This window comes from Penaeus chinensis, chromosome 13 (assembly GCF_019202785.1).
Source record: "Penaeus chinensis breed Huanghai No. 1 chromosome 13, ASM1920278v2, whole genome shotgun sequence".
Lineage (NCBI taxonomy): Eukaryota > Metazoa > Arthropoda > Malacostraca > Decapoda > Penaeidae > Penaeus > Penaeus chinensis.
In genome coordinates, this window is record NC_061831.1 from 17,129,595 (window position 1) to 17,149,594 (window position 20,000).

General features: G+C 37.7%; 6 non-coding genes across 6 annotated transcripts; 1 reads left to right on the top strand and 5 right to left on the bottom strand.

Annotated features, from left to right (window-relative positions):
* Positions 1-41: 41 nt before the first annotated feature.
* Positions 42-114, bottom strand: Trnak-cuu. Its single transcript has one exon. It is a non-coding gene; the product is annotated as a tRNA-Lys (tRNA).
* A 1,251-nt stretch (positions 115-1,365) lies between these two features.
* On the bottom strand, positions 1,366-1,438 carry Trnak-cuu. The gene has a single exon. It is a non-coding gene; the product is annotated as a tRNA-Lys (tRNA).
* A 2,040-nt stretch (positions 1,439-3,478) lies between these two features.
* On the top strand, positions 3,479-3,551 carry Trnak-cuu. Its single transcript has one exon. It is a non-coding gene; the product is annotated as a tRNA-Lys (tRNA).
* A 2,175-nt stretch (positions 3,552-5,726) lies between these two features.
* Trnak-cuu lies at positions 5,727-5,799 on the bottom strand. Its single transcript has one exon. It is a non-coding gene; the product is annotated as a tRNA-Lys (tRNA).
* Positions 5,800-9,180: 3,381 nt separating this feature from the next.
* Trnak-cuu lies at positions 9,181-9,253 on the bottom strand. The gene has a single exon. It is a non-coding gene; the product is annotated as a tRNA-Lys (tRNA).
* Positions 9,254-10,996: 1,743 nt separating this feature from the next.
* Trnak-cuu lies at positions 10,997-11,069 on the bottom strand. The gene has a single exon. It is a non-coding gene; the product is annotated as a tRNA-Lys (tRNA).
* Positions 11,070-20,000: the final 8,931 nt, after the last annotated feature.

The following is a 20,000-nucleotide window of genomic DNA, read 5'->3' on the forward strand; positions in this document are numbered from 1 at the left end:
GAGCGGATGGGCCAAATATACGTCTGGCGGACTAAATAGAGCGCCCAACGTGGGGCTCGAACCCACGACCCCGAGATTAAGAGTCTCGTGCTCTACCGACTGAGCTAGCCGGGCTTACTGAATTGTAAGGTTTGCAGTCAATAGTATTTACCAAGCCTTTACTACTATTCTGAAATAATCCATCAGTAGTAACATTTTTCACAAACGTCATACCTTTGTTCTTGCTAATCAATTATTTCTGTAAATATAATTCAGTGAAAAAGGATTGCCATGATGGTTTATACAACAATGTTTTTATTACAATGCCAATATATATTAAAACAAAAAGAAAAGGGAAGAGAGACAGATAACACGAGAAAGACATTGTGTATTGCATGATTTCTGTAGGAGCAAATTTTTATATAAATATTTTTTGATTCACTTCGTCGTAGTATTAAAAGCTTATCGTAAAGTTATGACTTAAAGCGTGGTACTACAACAAAGAATAGCAGACCGTTTTTTTATTATTGTTGATTTAATCTGCCTTTGAGTATGGATTCTCTTTGACGAAGTTCAGTAGTATTATCTGCCCCTTTATTTAAAGAAGCAAGACTCACACTGACTGCAATATTATATTATTTCATAGTCTGACGCGATTCAGGAAGGAAATTTCTCCGCAGAAGTCAAATGCTTGTTTATTTTAATAATTAGTGTGTGCTTCTGTGTAACTGTCTGTGTGCAAGTATATGCGTGGTCTGTGTTCAGATAAAAATAGGTGTGTGTGTGGATATACTTCTGTGATGTGTGCTACATATGAGTATGTTCATTTATGCATATCAACGCACGCATGTGCATGATTACCTATGCATGTAATTGTATTTTTATCTCTTTACATTTATTAATTTGAATTCTCCCTTTCTCTCACGCTCCCCGCCCCTCTCCTCCTTCGTACCACATTGCATTTCCTCTTGTTGTATTTCTCCACGTTTTCTCTCTTTCCATCTCCTTCACTGTTTTTCCCCCAATTAAATTTATTCTTCCTTCTGGATGGTTCAGTCATATGCTATTGGTTATTTTGCATCTTCGAAAACTCTACCGTTTATTATTTGCAAACGAAGAGCCAGCAAGCAAGAAATGACGCAAGTAAACTGTTGTATTTCACTTTACCAGTTACGTAAAAGATTCATTGGCATGCTTAACCAAATCGTCTTTCTGTATCTGGTTGGGTATTTTAATACAGAATTTTAAAAACTATTATTATGACGTAAATTAATTTGTATCTAATGATTTTTCATCAGGTTTTATCAGTGGCCAAACAGGTGTCTGCGGATGGTGAGCGGCTGGCTAAAATAGAGCTTATTTACTTATTTATTGGACTAAATAGAGCGCCCAACGTGGGGCTCGAACCCACGACCCCGAGATTAAGAGTCTCGTGCTCTACCGACTGAGCTAGCCGGGCTTGCTTTCGAAATTAGTGCACCCTACGAAATGATGTAATGGACATAGTAACTACTGTTATAGTACGGATAGATAGTCTTAGGAGAATCCCGCCATTTTGCAACATACCTGGTTCACACCTGATTTACGCCATTTCGCCTTAGATTAGATTTCTTCTTATATTTTACCCTAATTTTCCAAAATCTAATGTGAAACCTGTAGCCCCGACTTTGTGTTAAACTCCACATTTTAAGTAGTGAAAACCATTTTTTTTCTGTCTCATATTAAACGTATTTTGGAGGCATGATGAAAATAAAATCATATAAACTACCATAGAGCCAACAAACTTGCTTTTAGTTTTACTTTCTTTGTCGTTTGTCTGGAATCACGTAGTGTCACGTTCCACTAAACGTCGTCGTACCCAGCCTTACCCAGGCAGGTCACTTGCCGTACAACGTACATTTCGTTGTTTATAATAGAGTAAATGGGATATTTCATATGTATTATGATAGTCTTTCCTATACTAACAATTCTTTTTACTGGATGGTGTTTTGTTTAACTCTTCGATTCTTAGTTTCTTTATACCATTGCCCTATGCAAACTACAGGAGAATAAAGAATAAAGAATAACGAGGTGAATTAATGAATAAAGAATAATGAATAAAGAATAGCGAAGTGAATTATGAATGAATAAAGAATAGCCATGAATAAAGAATAGCGAGGTGAATTATGTGAACATAAATGATCAATAGTTAAGAGTAAACACGTGTATATCTACATAAATATATGAATATGAACACATGTTTGTATTTATGTATTTCGGCGTGCTCCAGTGTAAAAAATAAAAACGAACTTCCATGTATATGTAATGTAATGTATATTTGCATATATAATGTGTATATATATATTGAATATATATATATATATATATATATATATATATATATATATATATACTGTATGTGTATATGTAAATATAAAATGTATGATATATAAACAGTAAAACAAAAAAAAATAATAATAAAACAAAAAAAAATCAAAGTAACATAACAACAGTAACATGAACAGGTTCATGCACATGCATGTGTTGATATGCGCACATGAACATACTCTTATATAATTATAGCACACAAGCAAGTATAACAATAAGCACACTTATTTAGACGCACATGTATACAAGTTCGCGCGTGCACACGCACATACACATTTATTTATATCTGGACAGTGTGGACACGGGCCATATATTCGCTCACAGATAGCTATACATAGGCATACTACTTGCAGTAAACAAGCATTTTACATAAAACTACGGTGGAGAATATATATATATATATATATATATATATATATATATATATATATATGTTCAGAACAGTATTTGTTAGACTATATTAACCCGAAGCTTCCTATATGAATCGCACGCTGCACGTCGCTGTGATGTCAGCTGCACTGCAGATTTGCAAGACGTAAATGATCAGATATTGTAGCTTGATTTTATCACAAGTTAAGCAAAGTTCCATTAAACGAAGTCTTATTATTCGACTGAAATGTAACGGTTATCATTTTAATATTGCAGTCCCGATTCTCTCAGCAAAGGGATAGATGATACTACTGAATTTCGTCGAACGGAATCCGTACACAGATAGATAAAATAGATGATAAGAGAATAACAGGCAAAGATCTGCAATTCCTTCCTGTAGTAGCACATTCTAAGTCATAACTTTACGATAAACTTCAAAGACCACGGAGTGAATCAGAATGATTCTTATATCTAAATTGGTTCCTGTAGAAATCATGCAACGTGGCTCGTCTTAAATTGTCTTTCTTCTCCCGTTTGTGTATGTTTGAAAAACCACTACTTTTTTATGACAGCATATTAATTTAAAAACTATTATGGTAATGTCACTCTTACGCCAAATGGTGGTTATTTACAGTTATAATCGATTAGTAATTATAATCAAAACCAGTTAGAGTGAGAATGATTACGATGCTAAAAAAGTTTTTTTTTTCGAAAAATAACAGTTCAGGCCTGAAAATACAACTGACTGCAATTATAATATCAAGCCCGGCTAGCTCAGTCGGTAGAGCACGAGACTCTTAATCTCGGGGTCGTGGGTTCGAGCCCCACGTTGGGCGCTCTCTTTAGTCACTATCGCACGGATATTTCCATATTGCACATGTCGGATCATAGTATAGGCTCCTGACGAAAATGTCTTTAACTCTTAGTATCAAGCTTCTTATATTTTCTATTAAAATGTAAAAAAATCATCTGATCTGTTTAAAAAGTCTCATCTCGGAATGCCATTACTAGCAAATGCTTAGTTACGGTTAAGCCAAATAAAATTGCAATTGTTCCGTGACAAACTTTGCTCTTATATTTGTATTCTAACAGATTACACTTTTGAGACCAAGAGGAACTGTTGGTGCGTCTCCTGAGGGCGAGGCTGAAGAGGTAACAGCGTGATGTGTGTACAGGGCAACAGCATTTTACTTATAAGACACATTATCTACTGGTAGATATATTTTAATATTTTAACCCCACAAGGTATTCGCCGCTAATGAGCTTAGCTGTTGACGCGGCAGATCATTTTAAATAATCAGTCCAGCCTGACCTGGCTTGGGTCGAGGCTAAGGAGAGATGTCTGTTTTGGTTAGCCTGACCTTGACGTCTGCATGTAACATCAAATCAGGTCTTTATCGCCAAGCCTTCCCTTTTTTTCTGAAGTAACATTACCATTGCTAATTTCTTCAGTATAATCACTACCGTTTCTATTATATGTTTAATATTGTAAGTGTAGTTAGTATTATTTGCAATACCTATATCATTGCCTTAAAAGGGATAAATAAAAAAAAGATATGGCAAATTAAGAGAAAAAGCAGTAATAATAAAAGACACTCGTTTCATATAGGTTCCGTAAAGCGTGGCTTCTGTTAGAACCAATTTAATTGGAAGACAAATTGATATATGAATTGCTCTCTTTTAGTAGTCTTCGATGCTTACCGTAGAATTATGACTCGTACCCTGGGCTATAGTCTGTTTGCTTGAAATATATTTCGCACGCATAAATAATGCTGCACATGATGATTGCTTTAAAGATCACAAAGGTTATCATAAAGATACTAGTCCTGATGAGAATAGTTAGGCCAATAATATGTGATTAGATTTACTTTTGTTAAAAATAAAAAAAATACTTAAATACCCATGCCAAAAATGAGTCGTTTTTTACAATATCATTAGTCAAAAGTATAGAACACAAGCAATGTATCACAATTAACATTTCTTTTTCTCTTTCATATTTTGCTTCATACAAGTCCTTCGCCAATGTGAATAACTTGCCATATTTCCAGACCAGACTTCGCTTAAAACAGTGGGTCTGCGAATATGTCCGTAGCTTGATATTTTCTGGCTTGTGCATTCTAATAGATAAGAGAAGGAATCTGTAACTAATAGCCTGAGCACTACATTGAGTTTAAAGTCATTTTTACTGCCTTAGCAATTTCATCTAATTGATTCATCCATTTCACGCATTATTTGAAACCTAATACCCTCTTATTCGAAATTTGATGTATATAAATGGGACATATTGAAATAATGCTGTTATTACTCCAATTAAGATTTGACTTTCTTTGAACATTAAATCAAACGTTTTTGAGTGAGGACTATTTTTCAGTTAAATATACAGCGGATGGCAAAGCTGGTTCCAAGCTGAACGGTGAATAGTAGTCATTGCAAAAAAAGTATGAATAAGAATGGTTATTTTTACAGCGCATATATACGTGTATTTCTGATGAAGATATAGTCAAAACAGATCAAATACGGTACAACTCGCTGGGAAGACTCATTTTCATTCATACCCCCTTATACATTGTTCCAAGCTACTGCAGATATTAAATCCTTTGTATATTGCACTTGAAATGTGTTTATAATAATGCGGTATTGTTGATACTAACAATATATAATTGTATATGCATCTGCATTATTGCATCATTGTTTGACATGTCAAAATATAGATAAAGTGCAAAGTTTATCACAGATCAATTATAGTTTCATTGTCTTAGCTATACATTTTAACCATTAACTAGTAGTCGCACTCCGAGATAAGATTTTTTAACAGATCCCACCTGAATTTTGCATTCTGGTAGCAAAAAATAAGAAACCTGTGACTTACATTATAAGTTAGAGTTTTTTTTCGTATAGAGCTTATGATTTGAATTGATATCTCCACTATGGAAGTATCCGTACGAAATTGTTTACACGTACAGTTAGAGTACACTGTGCGGATTAGTAAGCAGCTTGCTGACTAAATAGAGCGCCCAACGTGGGGCTCGAACCCACGACCCCGAGATTAAGAGTCTCGTGCTCTACCGACTGAGCTAGCCGGGCTTATAGAGAGGTATATTTTGTAATCAGCTGTATTCCCCAAGCCTGAGCTGTTATTTTTTTGAAAATAAAACATTAACTCTGATAACATTATTTTTACAATCGCAATCGCCCTCATCCTAACTGGTTTTGATCATAATTACGAATCGATTATAACTGTAAATTAACCGTTATTCGGCGCAACAGTGATATTACCATAACGGGTTTTAATTTTTTATGCTTTCTGTCATAATAAGCTTGTGGTTATTCTATCATACACACACACAGAAGAAAGAAAATTTAAACCGAGCCATATTGCGTGATTTCTGTAGAAACCAATTTAGATATAAAAATAATTATTCTGATTCACTCCGTAGTCTTTGAAGTTTATCGTAAAGTTATGACTTTGGATATGCTACTACAAGAAGGAATAGCAGACCTTTGCCTTTTATTCTGTTATCATCTATTTCATCTGTCTTTATATACGGATCCTTTTTGACGAAATTCAGTAGTATCATCTATCCCTTTTCTGAGAGAAGTGGGACTCGTATTAACTGCAATAGTTTGTTATAAATATCAGTATTATAATGATAACCATTATCTTCCAGCCGAATAATAATACTTAATTTATTGAAATTTTCTTGAGGTTTAACTCGTATTCAAATTAAGCTACTATATCTCCTCACTAAACGTCGCGAGATCTTTTACAGGCCCTTAGGAAGCCAAGCCACCGTGCCCCTGGATCTCCGACTCCGCCCCAGAGCAAGGAGGTCGCATTCAGATAGGGCAATAAGGTCTAACAAATGATGTGCTGAAAAAAATATACATATATATCCTCCACCAAAGTTTCATGTAAAATACTTGTTTACTGCAAATATAAGTGTTTGCCTATGTGTAGCTGTCTGTGAGCGTATATGTGTGTGACCTGTGTCCACACTTTCCAGATATAAATATATGTGTCTGTGCGTGCGTACGCGATAATATGTATGCATGTGCGTCTAAATAAATGTGCTTATGAATATACTTGCTTGTGTATGTGTGTGCTACAATTATATGGGTACGTTTACGTGTGCATATCAACACAAGCATGAGCATATGATTACCTGTGCATGTAATTGTTGTTATATTGTTTTTCTTGACTTTCTCGTTCTCTCTATTTACAGGTACATTAATTCTCCATCTTCGCCCTACATTGTATTTCTGCAAGCTGTTTCTCCACTTTTTTTTTTCTTTCCCCCTCTATCTTCCTCTCATTGTTCTCCCTCTCCAAGCCATTTCATTTATTTTGCTTTCTCGCTTGTTCCCTTGCATGTTGATTATTTGGCATCTTTGAAATGATATGAGTAAACGAGTGTATTTTTCACTTTACTATTTATGCGCATCAGCTTCGTATGCAATACCTGTTAAATGCGACGTAAATTAATTTGAATCTACTAGTTGCAGGCTCTACCACGACGAGCTTTTCGTCAAGTTTTACCAATGGCCAAACAGGCCTGCGAATGATGACCGGCTGGCGGACTAAACATGTAGTGGGAATATTCACCCACTCTTTGTCATACCCCCCCCCCCCCTTTGGTATAACGAGTCCATGGTACGAGTCATTTAATGAACCCAACGGAAAAAAGCGCAACGCAACTTTCATGTATCACGTATTTTTGTGAACCTAAATTATACTTATCCCTCGTGGTAGCAATGCGGGGTGCAGCCCGTAAGTGATATACGTGGACTTAACTACGTACATGCTAAAAGACCTTTATTGCTACTCTCATACCCAGTGATTTATGTGAGGACACTATCTTACCAGGAGGATTGTGTCACATATAATGAATTGTAATTAATAGACCAATTTTAGTAACAACTGGATGGCGTCTGCTAGTGAAGCCATGCTAGTGGTTTGCCATGTCATCAAGGACGTCATAAACCGTGATAATGCATCCACTCATGGGTATCCATGTTGGCGAGACAGTAGCCAATATCCTGGCCAGTGGACAGATACTTTGAGGGTACCGGCAGATTTGGTCTCGCCTCCTCACTGCTCTGAACCCGCTGCTTTTTATCCCACAAAGTAAGGTCACACGGTTAGTACTGTGTAGTTTACATGGAACTCACCAATGTATATATTTTAGGCTTTAGTGACTGGTGCAAGTATGTAAGCTAGGTGCTAGGACTAAAATTTGCAAGCAGCGCATTGGTGTTCATCTTTTCCCTCGGCTAATTAGCGATGCCAATAGTCCAATGCAAGGTACTGGTGGATATAAAGTGCTCATGAATGGCTGAAGATAATTAGCTACGTACCTGTTTAAGTGGAGTAATAATGAAGTAAAACGAATATTATCATTTCATATATTGAACTTGCTTTCTCTAGTATGCGAGTGTCGTGACCTGGACCCCCTCGCTCATCTCGCTTTGGAAGATCAGGTCTCCAAGGGACACTGACCTGGAGTTGTCCCTGTATCAGGCATAACGTAACAGTGCTGTGTCACTGTTACCTTACAAACAGAACACCCATTAAGAGTCTCCTGCTCTGTAAGGTAGCTGAGCTTATATGAAGAAAATTCACACACACATATATTTATGTGTGTGTGTGTGTGTGTGTGTGTGTGTGTGTGTATGTGTATGTATGTATGTATGTATATATATTTACATATACTAATATATAGAGATTGATAAATAGATAACATATACACAGCTATATATACATACCTGTACATTATATATATATATATATATATATATATATATATATATATGTGTGTGTGTGTGTGTATACATACCTGTATATATTTGTGTATATGCACATGTATGTATGTATAACATACCTACATATGTGTGTATATATATATGTGTGTGTGTGTGTGTGTGTGTGTGTGTGTGTGTAGATATATATATGGCGGGAAGGCCAATTCGCAGTTAATCTAAGGGCGGACGTTATAGACGAAGCTGTAAGTTTGGTATAAGGGCATGAGTGACCGAGGAGGAACTGGGGATTTTATGGAGCGCCAAATGATTGACCTTGGAAGTACTTGGATGCATATATATAGATAAGTATATACATATTTATGGTACTTATTTATATATGTGTGTATATATAGTGTGTGTGAGAGAAAAAGACCAACCTAAATTACGCAAGAAGAAACAAGCTAAATTTGCAAGTAAATAAAAAAATATATACACAATCCCAACGATTTGCAGGGAAGCCTAACTACTTCTTAAAAAAAAAAAAAAAAAAAAAAAATATATATATATATATATATATATATATATATACATATTATCTTTTACATGATCATTTAATTTTGCACACCTACAATCTATTATTTTTAAAGTCGGGTTTTATTATTAGACGAGCAGGTGCCTGCGGATAGTGGGGATGGCCCAAAGTTAGATCTGGAGGACTAAATAGAGCGCCCAACGTGGGGCTCGAACCCACGACCCCGAGATTAAGAGTCTCGTGCTCTACCGACTGAGCTAGCCGGGCTTGTATTATAAAATATATATCGCAAAGGTTTGCTTTTGCGTTCAGTAGTTTAAATAGAAGTAAGTGAATCACCCAAGTTCCCGCTGATAGCTTATTTCTCGCACCTGAAGAAACTTGCTACTATATAATAGTCAGAATGACTATGATTGATCTTACTATTTTCTGAAATGACAAAATCATTACTGTTTTCTTTTTCATAATCATTACCATTTCCAAATACAGTTAGTAGTAGTAGATCTATATTACTGATTTCAAAATAATAAGATATATCTTAACCAATATATTACCTAAACTCAATATATTGAGTTTAGGTAATTTCCACTGAAAGTTGTAAACATGAAACCGTTAATGTGAACCGCAAATCCTTGGCCAAGCAGGCTGTTTCAACAATTCCACTCAATTGTTCAATTTATGTTTATGAAATTTGTTAGCAATTCGATGTATAATAGAGGATCATGGTGAACTGTGCTGTTATTATAGAAAAGAAACTGAGAACCTATTGTTTTTTTTCAGCCGTTCATCGCTAAATCTACATTGGATGGTAAAGCTTAAAATACTTCCACTACAGTATTGAAAATAGTTTTATAATGACATGTAAAGTTAATTCCTTAAATATATTATATTACATCTACGAAATGATCATAGTCCACATTAGCGTTTAATAATGTCTTACTCAAAATGTACAATAAAATATGGCAAAGTACGAGACAAAACGTTTTTTCTTAAGCTTTAGCGTGATAAATAACAAGCTAGCAGTCGCATTCCGAAATCAAATTCTTTAGAGACTTTGGAATACGTTGGCTAATGAAGGTCTTGACTGAGTTTTGACTGAGTTTGTACTTCTCCACTGTGCACACCATAGAATCTCATGTGACCTCGGTGACCTCGACGCTTTACTGAGGCAGGTATATTGTAGTTCTTTATTTCAGGATCTTCCGTCTCGTCGTTGTGTATAAAATGTACAGTATATGTATGTTACGTTGTCTATACATACCCTTCATCTGAAACATTTGTTCAACAACACAGCACATACGCATATGGTCGAGAACTTTAATGAAATTATAATTATTAATCAAATAAAAGTATAGTAATTTTTACTTTGACCTTCATTTACTCCTCTTTGTAGAACTATTCATTCCCAGCAATACACTTATTAGTTAGTTTTTATCAAGGGACAAACAGATGCCTGTGTGTGTCTTTCCCATTTCCTCTCTCACTATTTTTTTTTCTCTCACTCTCCACCTCCTCCTTACCCCTCTCACTGTCTCCTTCTTACTCCTCTCAATCTCTTTATTCTCCTACCTCTCACTCTTTTCCTCCTTCCTCTTCTCAGTTTCTCCTTTCTTCTCTCAATATCGTTTCCTTTTCTCTCCCTTTTACTTTCATTTATGTTCTCTGTATATTGCCTCCCTTTTTGCTCATCAGTTTCTCTTTCCCATTCATCTATGCATTACTCTTTACATCCCTGTCTGTCCAACACACTTTCTTTATTCAGATATTTAATTTTTCTTCCATCTTACCTATCCTAGCCTTATCTTAACTTTTTACTTTGCCTCATTTCATTTTAACACATATTATCTTACCGTATGCCCCTACTCTCCCTTTGCAATATCCCTACCCTAGAGTTTGTGAATTCTTTTCAAAACCATCCCTACCATCCTTGTGAATGTACCTCATCAGGCCCAATTTGTATCCAATTCGTGAACGGCTGGCCCAATTAAACGTCTGGTCGACTAAATAGAGCGCCCAACGTGGGGCTCGAACCCACGACCCCGAGATTAAGAGTCTCGTGCTCTACCGACTGAGCTAGCCGGGCTTACTGAATCGTAAGGTTTGCAGTCAATAATATTTACCAAATCTTTACTACTACTATTTGGGAATAATCTATCAGTATCATAATTTTTCATAATCGTCACCTTTATTGTTCTTGCTAATCGATTATTTCTGTAAACACAATTCGGCAAAATAGTAGTAATATTTCCATGGTCGTTTATATACCAATATGATAGCTGTCATTATAATGTCAATATATATCAAAACAGAAAGAAAAGGGAAGAGACACAAATTACAAGAGAAAGAAAAACACTGCGTATTCCATTATTTCTGTGGGAGACATTTAGATATAAGAAAATGGTTACACTAGTATTATGACAATGGCAGATATAAGAAGTATTTTCTGATTCACTTCCTCGTAGTCTTGGAAGCTTAACGTAAAGTTATGACTTAGGGCGTGCTACTACAGCAAAGAATAGCAGACCTTCGTTTTTTATTGTTTTTGTTGACTTTATCTGCTTCTGTGTACGGATTATCTTTGACGAAGTTCAATAGTATCATCTGCCCCTTCTAAAGGTCCTAATAAACTGGCATTGTCTTACCGACACGACGTGAATACGTTATTTATTTATTAATTATCATTATTTACTGCAATAATTGTATGAAACTGTACTTATGCTTCCTGCACCCCTTCATATCTTTATTCAGGGACGGTTGTATGGTCCTAAACAGTACTGCCCAAGTCGTTGGAGGATTCTCTAATTGCCAAGCACATGCGGAGGAAGGAAAGTTCTCCGCAGTCTCTTGTCAACTGCTTGCTTATTTTAATCATTAGTGTGTGCTTCTGTGTAACTGCGTGTGTACAAATATCTGCGTGGTCTGTGTTCGAATATGAACAGGTGAGTGGATATACTTTCGTCTGTGTATTATATGAGTGTGTATCCACACAAATACATGCATGTGCATGATGGTATATGCATTTAATTGTAGTTTTATCTCTTCACATCCATTCACTTTAATTCTCCCTTTCTATCACTCTCTCCGTCCCTCTTCTCCTTCGCCCCACATTGCAGGTCCCCCTGCTGTTTCTCCACGTTTTCTCTCTCTCTCTCCAGCTCCTACATTCCATTTTCTAGCTGCATGTGCTGTGATAGATGACCTTGTTTTCTCTCTCCGAACCAGTTTCATTTATCCTACCTTTTTGATGGTTCATTCACATGCTACTGATTACTTTGCATCTTCGATTTTTTAAACTATTATTGTTATAAAAAATAATTTGTATCTAGCAATCATTCATCAGGTTTTATCAATGGCCAAACCAGGCCCAACCTGGTGGACTAAATAGAGCGCTCAACGTGGAGCTCGAATCCCCGCCCCCGAGATTGAGGGCCATATCCCTAGTCCATCCTAAACCCGAACATTTGGGATTGTGTTCGGGTTCGGGTTCACGAAGCAGCAGCACGACGCTGAGTGCGTATCCCCAATTCCGAGGGTTCAGGTTTCGTAGTTTCTGGCTACGCATATTTGGCTTGTCTTATTGTGGAAGATACGGTGAATTTTGGGACTCAGGATGTGTGTTTTTTCTTGTCTCTTCACTTCACTGACAAATATATTTCTGGTTATAAACATACGAATGACTTCTTAGAATTAAAGCGACGAATATGATGTCTCCGCTATGAAGTTCGTGTATAAAGATTCCTGTAATCATTTCAATAATTCCCAACGTTTATAACGGTCTTTAGAAAGTTATCACATATGTTTCCTCTCAACTTTTTATGTTTTATATTAGAAAAAAATATAATAAACTTAAACATGCCCAACAAAGGGTTGGAGGGACTTTCATAACATATATACTGAAAATTATTGAACACCATACGGCAAGTTTCGCAAGTGTATTGCACTCAAAATGTTCATTGAGATTTGCGAAGATCTAGCTTCGCCTGGGCCTTCCATATATATATATATATATATATATATATATATATATATATATATATATATATATATATACATATGGCCCGGTCTGTGTCAGCTATTAATGGCTGTTCCATTTTGTTCTCTGACACTCGAGACTTACCCTGGTGGCGGGATTGCTATCAGGTGCTCCTGCCGCCACGATGTAAGCACGCGGCATAATCTCTCTACCAGCCTGGCGGCTGTTGTGGGGGGTCCTTGTTTTAGAAATTGTGTGTGCTTACAATGTTTGCAACACCTGTCTGTATGGTAAATTTTTGTATGATTTGCCTTGCGCATTGGTATCCTAGTCTGATTCTGTGAAAAATTACTTCGGCATCTCTACTGATTGTATCAGAGTGACAGTGGCTCAGCCATTTGAGTACCATCCGGCCTATGTTGCTGAATATTCTTCTACCTTGAGCAAGAATCCTTTGCGCTATGGTAAGCATAGTGGTCAGGAGGTAATATGATCTTAGTTCTTTATGTCTAGCTCCTACATTCCATTTTCTAGTTGCATGTGATAGATGCTCCAGGCTAAGAGTTTTCCTCTGATTCCCTTCTGGATCAGGGTCTCCTGAATAGCAAGAGGACTTGCTAATTCAAAAGCCTTCTCCAGGTCTAGGAATACTACCACAGATGTGACAGTGCTAATTGTACATATGAGTGTGGCTATGCAGTGTGCTGTGCTCATGCCCTTTGTGAACAACGGAGGTGTTCATGTGGGGTACCAGGAGAGAGATGGGGCAGTACTTCCCTGGCTCCTTTGGTTTTGGGAGGAGAACTATGTTAGCCCTCTTCCAGCTCTGGGGCAGAGTGGAAATTTCCCAGGACTTGTTGATGAGTTGCAGGAATGCAAACTCACCTGCCAGTCCCGGGACTGAACGAGGTTTTTCTTAGTTCCCTCAGAGAAAAGATAGCATCTGAGTTATTGGGTTTGGCTGCCCTTTCTCAGATATGAGCAAGTCTGCCTGGTAGTAGGCATTCTTGGTTTGCCCTCAGTTCGGCTGGCAGACTGTTGCTGCTTGTTTTTGCAGACAACTCGTGCCTCGGGGCTGACCAGCTGGTAGCTCGCCTGACCCGTTGCCACGGTTCTGTAAGGGTGGTTCGGTGGTCAAAGGACTCCATTCCAGCCGTTTTTACTGCCCGATTCTTTTGGTAGTTTGCTTGGCATCCCTGACAACCTTCCTTAGGAGGGCTAAATTGTCAGGAGTTCTTTGCCTTCAGAATTGTTTACTGCACATGTTCACTGTGTGTTGACCTCCATAATCTTATCATTGAAGTACCAGGCATCTTTGTAACTCCTAGACCAAGGCCGAGTTATAGATATGGTCTGTGAGGATGTTTAATTTATAGCATTGATAAGTCTGGCTTCAAGCACTTCCACATTTTCACTCTGTGGGGGTTTATTGCCTCTAAGACAGTGGGCCAAGGCATTCTGAAAGGCTTGCCAGTTGGCCTTGTCTGTTTTCCATCTAGGATTTGGTTGTGATATTGGGCCAGCATCCATGAGCGTAGTAGTTGTGCCATCGACACACCATTTGATTCTATCCACCAGCGATACAGTGGCCAAGGTGAGTAGGACCCCTACACTGACATGTGAGGCTCTTGGGTATTAAGAAGAGCAATCTTGGGGAATGTCTCTAATGTATCCCCCTCACATGGTTTTGTGTTGCAGTAGCAGACCTGGCTGATGTCTAAGCTCCTACAGCCTGACTGATTGATTATTTAAAATTATCTGCCGCGTCAACACCTTGTTAGACTGAAATATTAAAATATTTAAAACTTTGAAAATCTATCAATAAATGTAATAAATAACAATAAATATTATATTAAAAATAAAACCATAAACATTCTGCTCTAAATGTATAACATTATTGCATAAACATTTTGCATAATAAAATTTTATTGAAAATATTAGTTTCCCTAAGGAAAATAATAAGACCTGTGTCACAATCCTCCCCCAATACATTTTTCAGTGTATATGGAGGAGACAAGTACCTTCGTCTTTGGTCTGAGAATGTTGCACATCTTTCCACCACATGTGCGACCGTTAATGGCTCTTGGCATTCCTCACTGCATGCTTCACTTTTAGTCATCATCGGCCCATGAATCAGTCTTGTATTAACAAGGCTAAGAATCTGTCACACAACTTCTATTTGTCGGTTGGGATGGAAGCTGGTCACCCAACTGCCAGTTCATCTTTAATCTCTCGCAGTTTGTTTCTAGAGGTATGCCTCCATTGTTCCCTCCATATATCACGAACACAACTCCTGATGCTGGGTTTCAAGTCAGTGTGTGGGAGAGGAAAACGAGCATCACAGGGCTGAGCGGCAGCTGCCTTGGCCTTCCGATCAGCTCGCTCATGCCCACTGATATCAACATGTGCTGCCATCTAACACAGTTATCTTTTTATGTGCTGACATCAGTGCAAGCCAATCTTGAACCTCCCTCACCACTGGATGTGATGAGTTTAAGCTCTTGATTGCTTACAAGGCACTACGAGTCACAATTTATTACAACGGAATGGTTTGTAAGATCTCTAGTCATCTTGACTGCTGCAAGAATGGCATGTGACTCTGCGGTGAAAATCGAGGCTGATCGAGAAAGACTGCTAAATGCAGTCTCTCTGCTCACTGCTGCAAAGCCCACACCATTTTCAGATTTCGAACCATCTGTATATATTGCATATGATCCTTGGTACTTAGAAGTGTGTTGAAGAAATATCTCTGACTTCTGCTTTGGATCTCTCCCCTTTCCCAATTCTGACCAAATCCAGCTTGACTTGATTAGTCTAAGAGGGGACTTGGGAACTTCCAACAGCCAGAACCTTTGTGAGATTTAAATTAAGTTGTTCCTCAAGATTACTCATTCTCCTACCTCCTAATCTGGATGTAAAAGATCCTGGAATCCTTTGTAGTATCGTGTAGTAAATCAGGTTCACTCTCAGCATACAGGGACTCCACAGGTGAAGATTCTAAGAGCTTCATTATGAACCGAGTCCAACATCCTGACAACAGTGGGAGTTGCAGATGAATAAGCCTCACATCCATAGTCATGTTTACTACGAATAAGTGCTCGATAAAGTCGCAGAAGTGTTGTGCGGTCTGCACACCAAGATAGGTGTGAAAGAACCCGCAAAATACCAAGTGCTTTTGTAGCTTTCACCTTTAACTGTTTAATGTGAGGTACCCATGTGAGCCTTGAGTCAAAAATTAGACCCAGGTACTTTGCCTCTTGGACAAAATCAGGTGGGTTTGCTTCTAAATAGAGGGAAGGATGGAACTTTCCTCGTTTGTGGAAATGCATTGCCATAGTCTTGCTTGGAGAAAATTTTAACCCATGGTATGTTGCCCATTGCATAACCTGTAATCTTCCTCCTGAGCAGTACAGTGTAAAGTCATCCACATACAGACTACATGAGACAGCACTTTATGATGTCATTTATAGCAATGGCAAACAGGGTCACACTTAACATATTCCCTTCTGGGACCCCTTCCAGCTGGTCTTCCAGGTCAGAGAAGCTGTTTCCCACCCTCACTCTAAACTTCCAGTCAGCAAGGAAGCTTTGTATGAAGGTAGGCAATGCTCCTCTTAAACCAATGTCATACAGCTTCATGAGTATGCCATGCTTCCAAGTAGTATCATAAACCTATTCAAGGTCAAAGAAGACTGCTAAAATATGACATCGCCGTGCAAAGGAATTTTGTATAGCAGTTTCCATTCTCACAAGTGCATTTGTGGTCGATTGCAGTTCTCTAAACCCATATTGATATGGGGTCAGCACGTTTTCCTTTTCTAGCAGCCATGTCAACCTGAAGTTTACAATTTTCTCCATCAACTTGCAGATGCAGCTGGTGAGAGGAATTGGTCTATAATTCCCTGGTATGGAAGCATCCTTGCAGGTTTAGGGACAGGAATGATTATAGTTTCTTTCCATGTGGATGGCACTGTGCCCTCCCTATAGATCCTTCTCCGTTTCTGGTGGAACAACTCACCAGAGACAGTTTCAGCATTTGAGGACTGATTTTTAAAGTTTAGTTTGATTCCATTTGTTACAATGGATATTCTTGGTGTGACATACTGTCTGTTTCATTTTGCTTCTAAACTATCCCGTGTGCAAGGAATGGCCGGGGTTACCATCCACTGGCGGCGAGGGATCTGAACGCAGGTCAGCAAGATTAATAGACGAGAACGCTACCGCTGCACCACACAGCACACAAAGGTAGTGGCAGAGTGTGTGGTGTTAGAAGTATTGGAAGGTAAAGGATGGTGGGAAGGAGGATGGGCTAAAACCGAAGCAAAGGACTTACCCGGCTGTGCAAACAGCACACGAGTACGTTGCTTTGCTTCTGCAAAACTTTCTCTTTGCTCCTTATTACCAATACTTTTTTTTTTTTCAAACTTGTACTTTTTACATTGCTTAGAAGGTTATGTACTTGTAGTGGTAACAGCATACTGGACCTGGACAGTTGTCATCTCCTTGATGACCTGTTGTACCACACTTTGCACACACTCTTGGTTGTCCATTTTCCTTAAAATAGCAAGAGTTGGCTCCATGCCCATAACCCTGTCAGTGGAAGCACCGCAGAGGGTTGGGCACATATGGTTTAAGTTGGCTTGGTACCACCTCAAGGTTAACTGATTCAGGAAGGACTAATGTTTCAAAAGTTAAAAGGAGAGCTGGTGTCGACTGTACCAAACCATCAACTTTCTTCTTAAAACGTTTTACTGCCACTACATGAAAATTCTTTAGTTCTTCTAACAGTTTCTCCTCAGGATACCTCATCAGGTCTCGGGAAAAGATAATTCCCTTACACTGATTGAGTGTTTTGTGAGAACATGAGACTTGAGCCCCAGGAATGTTGCATATCACACGCAGATGGTCACTTTCGTCTGGTGATGAAACCTCCACTATCAGACTACCATATCTTCCGATGTACTTCAAAAATATCAAGATCCATGATTGATGCACCATCAATGGTCTTCACAACTAGGTATTTACTCTATGAGATGCTTTCTTATTTACCATGTAAGATTTCCTTAATGGATTGAGGAGGACTTTTCTCCTTATTTCCTGGTTTGGGAGCTTGGGAAGCATTACGATTCCCATTCTTGTCCTTTGGAACCTGGTTAGGTTCCAGAGTGACATGTGATGTTCCAGGGGTGATTGCGTAAGTTGTCAGGGAGAGAGCAATTTCTCCTAGTAATATGAGATGCCACGCACGGAAAACACACATGGGAGAGCACCAGGAAGCCATTTTGTCTTATCCCTCACTAGTGACCCCAATTTTTTACAAAATCTGAAAATATATGTGATTCTGGCAACATTCCTCTGTATGTTCCAGAAGTTTGGAAGCGAAATATGCAAAAATAAAGAAGATACAGCATATTATGTATACCCCTATATTTTTCGCGCATCGCCCATAATGTATGTGTCGCGACATTTGATGTATTAGGTTATTTTATAGGCTAAATTACACTGAATAAAATGCAAATAATAACTAGTATTAGGCAACTTTTATGTAAGCACAGATGTTCACACACCAGAGACCTCAGTGCCCTGATAAAGTCAACCAAGTGAATTTGTATCTCGTTGTGCTCTGTCGACTCGCTTGCAGTCAGACTTTTTACTTGTTCACTTGTGACTTTATAGCAAGCAAAGACCATGGGTAGACGGTCTAACGTGAAAAGGGAGTTATTGGGAAACCTTGAGAAAGGAAAATTAAAGAAACTGTGTGTGTGTGTGGCAAGCAACTCAGTGTGGTGATAGTGAGACATTTATTTTTGCATTTTATTGTTTTAATGTTATTTTTTGTGTAAACATTGCAGCCTCGATTCTATACTAATCATGATAAGTAAAACATCATATAGTGAATTATGAGCATCAGTAATTGATAGAGAGGTTGAGATTTATGATGCGTGAGTACTAGTTAATAATCAACGGCTTGTACAGCATCGTATTTAGAGATAAAAAGGCCTTTAAAAATATGACTTGATGATCAGGGGAACTCTGGGTGGTGTAACATTTTAGAGAGCATGAGTATTTACAAAGAAATTATGAGTCTTTTGGGGGTGATTGCGTGTGTCCATGTCAAAAGGTTTTTACTTATAAGAAACATTATTTATTGATAGATTTTTAAGCGGTTTATATAAATTTTAATCCTACATGGTATTCGCCGCTAAAGACCTTAGGCAGTTGACGCGACAGATAATTTTAAATAATCAACCTGACCTGGCTTGGGTCGAGGCTAAGGAGAGATGTCTGTTCTTAGTAAAGGCTGAACATATTCTGGTAAGCCTGACCTTGACCTCTGTATATAACATCAGATCAGAATGTCTTTATCGCCAATCTTTTTTTTTTTTTTTTCTAAAGTAACATTACCTTTACTAATTTCCTTGTCATCATAATCACTACCCTTTTTATTATATGATTAATACTGCAATTGTAGTTAGTAGTGATAGAACTAATATCACTAATATTTTCAATACTTATACCATTGCCTTCAAAAAAAGGTTAAAACATGCAGAAAATTAAGAGAAAAAAGAGTAATAACAAGACACAATAGGTTCTGTATTGCATGGCATATGTTAGAACCAATGTAAATAGAAGACAAATTGCTGTCTATTAGTTCGTAGTCTAGAATGTTTATCGTAGAAGTATGACTCGTACCCTGGGCTAATCTGCTTGCTTGCAATTTATTACGCACACAAAAATAATGCTTCGTGTTGGAATGAAAATGATTTAATTAGAGATGTCAAAGTTTATTATGAAGTTAGGTCAGTAATGTATGATTCTATATATTTTTTGTAAAAACGGGGGAAAAGTGCTTAAATTTCAATGCCGAAAATGATTTTTATTTTTTTCTGGTTTTGTTTACAGTATCAATTAGTCAAAATTATAGAACACAAGCAATATTTCACAATAACATTTCTTTTTCTCTTTCATATTTAGCTTCATATATATCCTTCGTCAATGTGAATATCTTATTATATTTCCAGACCAGATTCCGCTTAAAGC